The sequence below is a fragment of the Babylonia areolata genome, chromosome 5 (assembly GCF_041734735.1).
Source record: "Babylonia areolata isolate BAREFJ2019XMU chromosome 5, ASM4173473v1, whole genome shotgun sequence".
Taxonomy (NCBI): Eukaryota; Metazoa; Mollusca; class Gastropoda; order Neogastropoda; family Buccinidae; genus Babylonia; species Babylonia areolata.
In genome coordinates this window covers 8,547,374-8,558,324 of record NC_134880.1, presented here as the reverse complement: position 1 = coordinate 8,558,324, position 10,951 = coordinate 8,547,374, and positions in this window count along the sequence as shown.

Genomic DNA, 10,951 nt, shown 5'->3' with positions numbered 1-10,951 from the left:
TGGGTTCGAATCCCGCTCTCGCCCTTTCTTCCAAGTTTGACTGGAAAATCAAACTGAGCGTCTATAGTCTTTCGGATGAGACGATAAACCGAGGTCACGTGTGTAGGACGCAGTTGGCGCACTGAAAAAGAATCCATGGCAACGAGAGTGTTGTCCTCCGGCAAAAATCATGTAAAAAGAAATTCACAGTGATAGGTACACAAATATATAAGCGTGCACTCAAGGCCTGACAAGCGCGTTGGGTTATGCTGCTGGCGGGCATCTGTGATGTGGTGTAGGTATTAAAGATACCGAATTGCAGTGACGCCTCCTTGAGAAAGTGAAAGTGAAACTTCTGTTTCTTCTCTTTCTCTTCCTCCCTCTCCCCTACCCCCTCTCTCTCTTTTCGTTCATCCTCACACGTCTCTTCGCTACCTCCTCTTACTTCTTCTTCTGGGTCTGTATTCTCTCTTCATTCCTTTCTTTGAGCGGGGCGGAAATAGCGGAGTACTGTTTGAATATTTGTTTAGTTAATTCTTACTTGATCATGATAATGCTTTAATCAGTGTTGTTGTAAAGTGTTGTTGCCTTCTAAGATGGTGAGAAAAAACATCAGTTCGTAGTCTCTCTCTCTCTCTCTCTCTCTCTCTCTCATTTGTTTTGCACCATTCTTGTTCTGATTTGTACCTGATATGTCACTATAGCCTCACAGCTGATGACATTAAACATTTCAGTGTTCAGTGTTCAATGTTCTCTCTCTCTCGCTCTCTCTCTCTCTCTCTCTCTCTCTATTCTTCATGATTTCTCACGTGTGTATTCCCCCCCCCCTCCCCCCCCCCCCCCACATTTTTTCCTCCCCTTCTTTCTCCAGGTGGCAGAATGGTTAAGACGAATATCTGCCAATACTGTGTTCGTGAGGGTGTGGGTTCGAATCCCGCTCTCGCCCTTTCTCCCAGGTTTGACTGGAAAATCAAACTGAGCGTCTATAGTCTTTCGGATGTGACGATAAACCGGGGTCCCGTGTGTAGGACGCAGTTGGCGCACTGAGAAAGAACCCACGGCAACAAAACTGTTTGTCCTCAGGCAAAAATCTGTGATAGAAATCTTCTGTGACAGGTACACAGATATATATACATGCACTCAAGGCCTGACAAACGCGTTGGGTTATGCTGCTGTCAGACATCTGTCTAGCAGATGTGGTGTAGCGTTTATGGATTTGTCCGAATTGCAGTGACGCTTCCTTGAGAAACTGAAACCGAAGCTCTTCTTTCTCATTCTCCTCCATCTTCATCTCTCCGCCTCTTTATCTCTCCGTGTCTCTGTGTCTGTCTAAATGTCCGTCTCTCTCTTTCTCTCTCGGTCTGTCTCTCTGTTTCTCCTCTTAATTCTGCATCTCTGTTCTTGTTGTTGTTGCTGATGTTCTTCTTGTTGTTGTTGTTGTTGTTTTTGTTGTTGTTCTTCTTCTTCGTCGTCGTTGTCGGCGTTTCGTCGTCAGCGTCTTTTTCTTCTTCTTTTCTTCTTCTGACCCCCCTCTCTCATTTCCTCCTACCTTCCTTCCTTCCTTCCTTCCTCTCCTTCCTTCCTCCGTCACAAGAATCGTGCATGGCATATGACCTCGCCACTATATTTCTTTGCCACTCGCGATGACGGTTGACTGCCATGACAGACGGTGCGGGGTCACGAAGGTGACCCCCCCCCCACCCCACCCCACCCCTGCCCTGCCGACACACACACATTCTACTCCCCCTTCGTCCCCTCAACTCCTCTCTCTCCCGCCCCCCACCCCCCCACCCCCTTCCCCAACCTCCCCAACTCCCTGTAATAAATGGCTACAACATCGTGCAGGTTTTTAATTTGATTTTTTTTAAACTAAAAAAAAAAAACACAAAAAAAAACCGGTTGAAAACTTCCGCGAAGGGGACGTGTAGAACAGACCAGACGGCTCATATATTGTTCTTTTATGAAGGGAACTGACGCTTGCAAGTCTTAGGGTGAGCTTTAGAAATGACGAAGAATACAATTGGCACTTTTGTTCTGTCTAGCTTTAAACGTTTGGAATCAACAAGTCATGGTGAGAAGAAGAGGAGAAAAAAAAACAGTGGAAAAAAAAAAAAGAAAAAGAAGAAAGAAAGAAAGAAAGGGGAAAAAAAAGAAGAAAAAGAACAAAGAAGAAGAAGAAGAAGAAGAGAAAACGAAGAACAGAGACACGCTTATGTGCAGCTCCATGCAAATCAAGTTTCACTTGCGTAAATTTTGTTTCCGTGAAAAGTCTTGGAAGAATGCGGGGTGGGGGTGGGGGTGGGGGTAGGAGTGCGGGGGTTGGATGGTTGGTGGTGGGGTGATGTCCCTTTGTGGCGTTTAGGGAAATAATTTGAAATAATTTGAGATAAAGTAAAATAAATCTAAATGTAAGATAATAATAAAATGGAACAATGAGCGAGTGTGTGTGTGTGTGTGTGTGTGTGTGTGTGTGTGTGTGTGTGTGTGTGTGTGTGTGTGTGTGTGTGTGTGTGTGTGTGTGTGTGTGTGTGTGTGTGTGTGTGTGGTTCTCCTATCCCCCTCTCTCTCCCTCAGTCATGTAAGTGTGCGTGTATTTTCATGCGGATCTCTCTCTCTCTTTCTCTTTCTGTGTGCGCGCGCACGCGCGTCTGGATTTGTGTCGCAAACGCATGCACAACGTGCGCCCTTGCGCTCTCTTTCTCTCTCACACGCACACACGCACACACACACACACACACACACACACAAACACACACATGCACGACCGCACACTTATACACAGGCACAAAGATGTACAACATTCACAACCCTGCGAACAGTGAGAGAGAGAGAGAGAGAGAGAGAGAGAGAGAGAGAGAGAGAGAGAGAGAGAGACAGACAGACAGACAGACAGACAGACAGACAGACAGACAGACAGACAGACAGACAGACAGATACAATTGAGTCAGAGACACAGACAGACAGACAGAGAGACAGATATGATTTTAGGCATAGACACAGACAGACAGACAGACAGAGACGGTGACAGATTTCCTTCCTTAATAACTGGCGAATTGGTGTTAGGAAGGCGAAGATGGACGACTAGCACTGTCGACCTTTCACAGCCATTCTTCTGACAGACACACCTGAACTCATCTGATCACCTGAAGTGGAGGCCAGTAGTGTTTCCCGGTGCTGTTGCTGCTGAGGTATGATGACAATGACATCGTCAGTGGCCTACATTGATATCTGGCACATCTAGTCCTTAATAAATGCCCTCTTCCCGACTATCAAATTTAAAATAATTTTTTTACAGCTTTCCTCAAAACTACTTCATCTTCACCTTCCTTTAACCTATCCCCTCCCAACTGAAGCAGAGTTGAAGTTTAATAACGACCTATTTGGCTTCTGCCCTTCAGGTCAAGTGGTGGGTGTTGGGGTTGTGAAGGTTTCCTTGTTCAGTGCTGAGGTGTTGGTGCTGTGAAGGTCTTTGTTGTTGTTCAGTGTTGGGGTGTTGGTGTTGTGAAGGTCTTTGTTGTTGTTCAGTGCTGGGGTGTTGGTGTTGTGAAGGTTTCGTTGTTCAGTGCTGGGGTGTTGGTGTTGTGAAGGTTTCGTTGTTCAGTGCTGGGGTGTTGGTGTTGTGAAGGTTTCGTTGTTCAGTGCTGGTGTGTTGGTGTTGTGAAGGTTTCGTTGTTCAGTGCTGGTGTGCTGGTGTTGTGAAGGTTTCGTTGTTCAGTGCTGGTGGGTTGGTGTTGTGAAGGTTTCGTTGTTCAGTGCTGGGGTGTTGGTGTTGTGAAGGTTTCGTTGTTCAGTGCTGGTGTGTTGGTGTTGTGAAGGTTTCGTTGTTCAGTGCTGGGTTGTTGGTGCTGTGAGGGTTTTGTTGTTGTCAGTGCTGGGGGTTGGTGTCGTGAAGGTTTCGTTGTTCAGTGCTGGTTGTTGGTGTTGTGAAGGTTTCGTTGTTCAGTGCTGGTGTGTTGGTGTCGTGGAGGTTTTGTTGTTCAGTGCTGGGGGGTTGGTGTTGTGAAGGTTTCATTGTTCAGTGCTGGGGTGTTGGTGTTGTGAAGGTTTCATTGTTCAGTGGTGGTTGTTGGTGTTGTGAAGGTTTCGTTGTTCAGTGCTGGGGTGTTGGTGCTGTGAAGGTTTTGTTGTTGTCAGTGCTGGGTGTTGGTGTTGTGAAGGTTTCGTTGTTCAGTGCTGGGTGTTGGTGTTGTGAAGGTTTCGTTGTTCAGTGCTGGGTGTTGGTGTTGTGAAGGTTTTGTTGTTGTTCAGTGCTGGGTGTTGGTGTTGGTGATGTGGAGGTTTCGTTGTTCAGTGCTGGAGTGTTGGTGCTGTGAAGGTTTCGTTGTTCAGTGCTGGTGTGTTGGTGTTGTGAAGGTTTTGCCGTTCAGTGCTGGTTGTTGGTGTTGTGAAGGTTTCGTTGTTCAGTGCTGGGGTGTTGGTGTTGTGAAGGTTTCGTTGTTCAGTGCTGGTTGTTGGTGTTGTGAAGGTTTCTTTGTTCAGTGCTGGTTGTTGGTGTTGTGAAGGTTTCGTTGTTCAGTGCTGGTTGTTGGTGTTGTGAAGGTTTCCTTGTTCAGTGCTGGGGGTTGGTGCTGTGAAGGTTTCCTTGTTCAGTGCTGGGGTGCTGGTGTTGTGAAGGTTTCGTTGTTCAGTGCTGGGGTGTTGGTGTTGTGAAGGTTTCGTTGTTCAGTGCTGGGGTGTTGGTGTTGTGAAGGTTTCGTTGTTCAGTGCTGGGGTGTTGGTGTTGTGAAGGTTTTGTTGTTCAGTGCTGGTTTGTTGGTGTTGTGAAGGTTTCGTTGTTCAGTGCTAGGGTGTTGGTGCTGTGCAGGTTTTGTTGTTCAGTGCTGGTTTGTTGGTGTTGTGAAGGTTTCGTTGTTCAGTGCTGGGATGTTAGTGTTGTGAAGGTTTGGTTGTTCAGTGCTGGTGTGTTGGTGTTGTGAAGGTTTCGTTGTTCAGTGCTGGTGTGTTGGTGTTGTGAAGGTTTCGTTGTTTAGTGCTGGGGTGCTGGTGTTGTGAAAGTTTCGTTGTTCAGTGCTGGGGTGTTGGTGTTGTGAAGGTTTCGTTGTTCAGTGCTAGGGTGTTGGTGTTGTGAAGGTTTCGTTGTTCAGTGCTGGGGTGTTGGTGTTGTGAAGGTTTCGTTGTTCAGTGCTGGGGTGTTGGTGTTGTGAAGGTTTCGTTGTTCAGTGTTGGGGTGTTGGTTTTGTGAAGGTTTTGTTGTTCAGTGCTGGGGTGTTGGTGTTGTGAAGGTTTCTTGTGGAGGTTTCCTAGTACAGTTCTGAGGTGTTGGTGTTGTGTGTGTGTGTGTGTGTGTGTGTGTGTGTGTGTGTGTGTGTGTGTGTGTGTGTGTGTGTGTGTGTGTGTGTATGTGTGTTGGTGGGGTGGGGGGTGGGGTGGGATCCTTGATCCAGTGGATGGAGTCCTGTTGGTTTCTGTGCAGGTGTGAGGTCCGTCTGGCGTTCCGAGGGGGAGTCCTGACTGTCTGTAGAGGGGTGATGTCCTGCTGTTTGTAGAGAGGTGAAGAAGTCCTGGCTGTTTGTAGAGAGGTGAAGAAGTCCTGGTTGTCTGTAGAGGGGTGATGTCCTGCTGTTTGTAGAGAGGTGAAGAAGTCCTGGCTGTTTGTAGAGAGGTGAAGAAGTCCTGGTTGTCTGTAGAGTGTGATGTCTTGGCGGCTCATCTGGCATTCGGAATAGGAGTCAGGGAAAATGTACATTCTCATCAGGTATTCAGATTCTTGGGATTGTAAAGAAAGAGTTACCATACAAAGTCTATGTATGTATGTATGCAAGTATGCATGTATGTATGTTCACACACACACACACATGGCCGTTCTCTCTCTCTCTCTCTCTCTATATATATATATATATACATACATACATACATATGTGTGTGTGTGTGTGTGTGTGTGTGTGTGTGTGTGTGTGTGTGCGTGTGCGTGTGCGTGTGTATATTTAAAAAAAAACAAAACTTCTCAGATTCATTTTTTTGCGAAAGGTGAATGTTCATCATAATCAAAATCAAGATGTGTGTCATGTTTCTTTCAAAGCTATGACATAATCAGGGGGCCATGAATATTCTGCGTCACGATGGCACAACGATGACATCATTTCTCGTGTCTCCCCGGGATGGTGTCACCTTGCTAGAGCAGTTTATTCAGGGCTTGAGAAAAAAAAATTATGCATATTGTGTGTGTGTGTGTGTGTGTGTGTGTGTGTGTGTCTGTGTGTGTGTGTGTGTGTGTGTGTGTGTGACACATGATTATATGGTCAAACTGGAAAATACCTCAGTTTTACAGTCCTAATTAAATCAAGACAAATTAGACTTTGGGTGTCTCTCATGTCTGGTGAGTAAAAAAAATAAAAAAAAAAAAGAAAAAAAAGAAAAAAAAGAAAGAAAAGGAAAAAAAAGAAAAAAAAAAGAAAAAAAAGTGCAGCACATTATATGATTTGTACACAGAATGGGTTTACATTACAAATCAAAATGGATTAGCAATGTACACCAAATTTCAGTTGAAACGGGATTGAATTGTGTTTGGGAATCGTATATATATTTTGAATAAAGAATACTGATTTGTGTCACGGTGTCACTACTGCTTTGAAGGGTAATTGTTAAAAGATAAGGACTTGATCAGTACAGCAAAGTACAGAAAAGATATTTTATGAGCACTATAAAAAGAAATTCACGATAAACATAATTCCGTTAATCAATTTCAAATTAATAATCAGTTTTCAAAAGAAACCATTTTAATGATCACTGTTTCAAAGAGAATACTGTATTTGTAAACGCAACAACAAAACACACAACAACACACACACACACACACACACACACACACACACACACACACACACAGAGTTTCGAATAAAGAAACATCTTCCCAAATCAAAGTTCTCTGGGGAAAAAAAAGTGTGGACCTACATAAAACCAGACCATTTCAGACGCGATAATATAGGCCAAATTATTGAACAACTCAGTTATTGGTTTGTCTAAGGTAAACAATCGTACTGGAGAAGAAGAAGACAAAATTGACTGCAGGATTCTTCAAAACAAAAAAACTAAAGTTTATAAAAACCTTTTTGGTAGTAGATGAATCCTCTTTGTTTAGTGGGATACGACGTTTCGAACCATAGGCCCGTTATCAAGCGATGAAGAGGTCAGTGTGGATAGGAAAGCCCATGTGAGAAATGGGTGATAACATCTCACTACGTTCTGTTTTGATGGACTGTATTTGTAAAAGCAACAACAACATTTTTTAGAGACCACTTTTTTGTTTGTGTTTGTTTGTTTTTTTTGTTTTTTGCCCCATCATCTGCACCGTTTCAGTGGCATTACTCCCACGCCGCTCATTTAGATTCCCCCCATACACGGCCACAAACGGGTTCGTCCGTCGCAGTTCCAGCGTCGGCAGTCCACAGGGAATCATCGATGTTAGGTCGCCAGGAGGCCACACCCCAGAGGAGACCCTGCACTGCTGCTGAGTCACTTCGGTGGTGTTCAGTGGTGCCTGTTCTGTTTTAACGTACTTAGGACACCACCTACTAAGCCCCCTACTAACGACAATAATGGCTTAGTCGCGGAGCCAGACTGAGTGAGCGTCCCTCCCAGAGTGGAGACCGCCACCACGTCCTTCAAACAATAGCCCCCCATGAATCTGCCGACACTGACGACATTGATAGGACTCACCCCAAGCACGGAAGTGGAGGGGTATCGAAACTGAGGTCACCATGAGAGCAGGGCATGAAAGGCCACAGACTTTGAGACTATTTTGTTTATATTGATGACGATGAAGGAGGAGGAGGATGACGATGATGATGACGATGTTGCTGTGGAGGTCCATTTTGGTTTGGGACTGCGTGACAAGGCTGTACTCTTCGCTTCCTGTCATAATGATATCCCGGCGTTAACCAGGCCCGAGAGATACAGACACTTGCAGTGTTGGTCAGGAAATTAGAGCAACACACCCAAAGGCGCATCCTTGAAGTGGATGACACTCGACTGTGTGGTCAACTCTGGGTAGGAGCCGGCCACGGGCCGAAAAACCCACCTCTGCTGGGATTCGAACCCGCGTCCTCCCAGCCGTCAGTCCGCGACGCTAACCACTTCGCCACGGCGGCTGGTTAGAGACCACTTTCAGTTTCAGGGAGATGCCAAAGAGTGCAGGCTTATCCGTATACGCTACACCACATCAGCTTCAACAAAATAGAACAGGTGCCTGACCTGCGCATAAAACAAAAGCGCTGATCATGGCCTTTATATACCATTAGCACAGGTTAAATGGATCACCATGTAAAATGATTTAAAGCAAGTGCTGAGAACGAATAAAAAGTGCAGATCTAACGTCATGTAATTAATGTACTGCAGAACCTGCCAAGTCCTGTTTCCAGTTTGAAAAAGAATGCGCTGGCTGACAAAATATCTTGACTCAACGAGGTGCATTTTTTTTAAAATTAAAAAAAAAAAAAAAATCTGGAGGCAGTTATTGTCAGGTGGGGGAAATATCCATTGTCAAAATCCCATTTAACTCTCTCCATACGAACGGCGAAAGAGACGACGTTAACAGCGTTTCACCCCAATTACCATCATCAACATATTGCAAGCGGAACGCTCTTATACTGAAGACGTGAATTTTGACAAAGAATACCACAATTCTGACGACGGAAGCAAAAGGTTGGGTCATTCAGACACCCACTGGACATCCGAGGGGTCTGTGTAGAGGAGAAGAGAGGACTGGTCGTACTGAGTGAGTTAAAGTCTGTCAGTTTTACCGTCTGGTTCTAAGAACACCACATCAAGCAACGACTGGAAATTGTGTTTTGAGCGAGTGGGTGTACACACGATTTTTTTGTTCTCTGTATCTCTTCACATTTTTCCTCTTCTTCTTCTTTTTCTTCTCTCATTCGTCTTTTCATGGTATTGCTTGATTGCTTTCTTTGGCAGAATGTAGAAAATCATGTATAAACTATGTTTGCTTTGTCCTCTTCCCTCACCAGATAAAAGTCAGTTCACTTCAGTTCAGTCCATCTCTCTCTGTCTCTCTCTGTCTCTGTCTCTGTCTCTGTCTCTCTCTCTCTCTCTGTCTCTCTCTGTCTCTGTCTCTGTCTCTGTCTCTCTCTCTCGCCGGCTTCCTCTCCAACTCGATCTTTCAATTTACATATTTCACCCGTCACCTTTTTTCAATGTTCCTGGTATTAGATACTATGCTTGTTTTATTGCATGTAATGAACATATTAGACCTCTCTTAAACTGTATGCTTCTCTCTCTCTCTCTCTCTCTCTCTCTCTCTCTCTCACACATACACACACGCACGCACGCAGACACACACACAGACACACGCACACACAGAGTCTAAAATATTGTTTTTTTCCAGACTTCACCGAAAGTTCTTGTGAATGTGTTTTTAACAATTTCAATATGTTACTTGTTATTGCAGAAGGTTTGCTGGGTAGTCCTATAAGACATTTGTAAAAGTTGTTATAGTTCTTTGATATTGGCGTTTATAACATTTCTATTTTCCCCCAGCGTGGTCTCTCCCTACCCTCCCACCCCCCTCCTCCACACACACACACACACACACACACACACACACACACACACACACACACACACACACACACACACACACACACACACATCTTCCCCCTCCCCCTCCCACAACCCCTGCTCCCTCCGTGGTTTTTTTTTTTTTTTTGTTTTTTTTTTCGTTTTTTTTCTCGGCTAATGTCACTTCAAGTGGAAAGACGTTAAACTGAAGACAACAACTAACACAGAGAGAAAAATACAGAAGTGCTCTCTCTCTCTCTCTCTCTCTCTAGAGAGAGAGAGAGATTCAGATTCAGATTATTTATTCATTAATAGGCCTAGGCCCCTTATGAAGGGGTAAGTGACAATATAAGTAATAACAAACAAAATGAAAATATATAACCAACCATAATACATACACACATTACATAAACGCTGCAATGAAGTACAGCATCTTAAGATGTCACGATATCCCGAAATTTAAATGCCTGGTGTAAAAACAGTGCCAGATTCCATATATCAGCATGTCTCGTGGATGACAATAATAAACTCAGTTTGAATAAACATGGCTGTCGATAGTACTTAGGTGGTATATATTTTTCTCTAATTCTACAAAGAGCTGGACAACGAAAAACAACATGTACCTCGTCTTCTTTGTCTTCTTTACATAGTGGGCAAATTAAATCATTGTCAGTAAAATCTCTGTATCTATAGTAATGTGTAGCTAAGTCTGACACGCCTAACCTAAATCTTGTTGTTACATACTTCAAATACATGTCCATGTTACATACCAAGTACTGTTTAACATCATGCGAATGTCCAAAAGTTCTATAGAAGCTAAATCTTTCACTGTTTTGAATATGGTAATTCCAGTCCTGCCATCTACAATCAATCAAGCGTTGCCGGAAAAGTCTTACAAACTGATTTATACTACCAACACCCTGATTCAACCATACATCACCAAATCCATATCTAAGTAAACAAATACGTACATCTGTGACCCAATTTCTCTTTCCCCTAATATCTAACTCATACAACATTTTGTAAGCTCTATAAGGTATTCTATAATCTTCCATTTGTAACAACTTAAGCCAATAACGTATACACTGTATAGCAGAGTTAATATATATCGGATGTCTATTTGTTTCACCATAAACAAGATCATTAGGTGTACGCAGATCTACGCCTAGAAATTTCTTCAACGCAAACAAATGCACAGATTCACATTCCAACGCGGCTTTATGCAGACCCCATAATTCAGAACCATATTGCATGACGGGTTGTACCTGAGCATCAAAAATTTTCAAAAACAATTGTAGAGAAGTGTTATTTAACGAAGATAATCTTTTTATAACACACAATAAGACATTTTTGGCCCTGCTAGCAAGATCTTTACAAGCAGAAACAAAGCTCAAACGTGTAGTAAAATTTATCCCCAAATATTTATAAACATTGACAACAGGCATTGTAATACTATCAT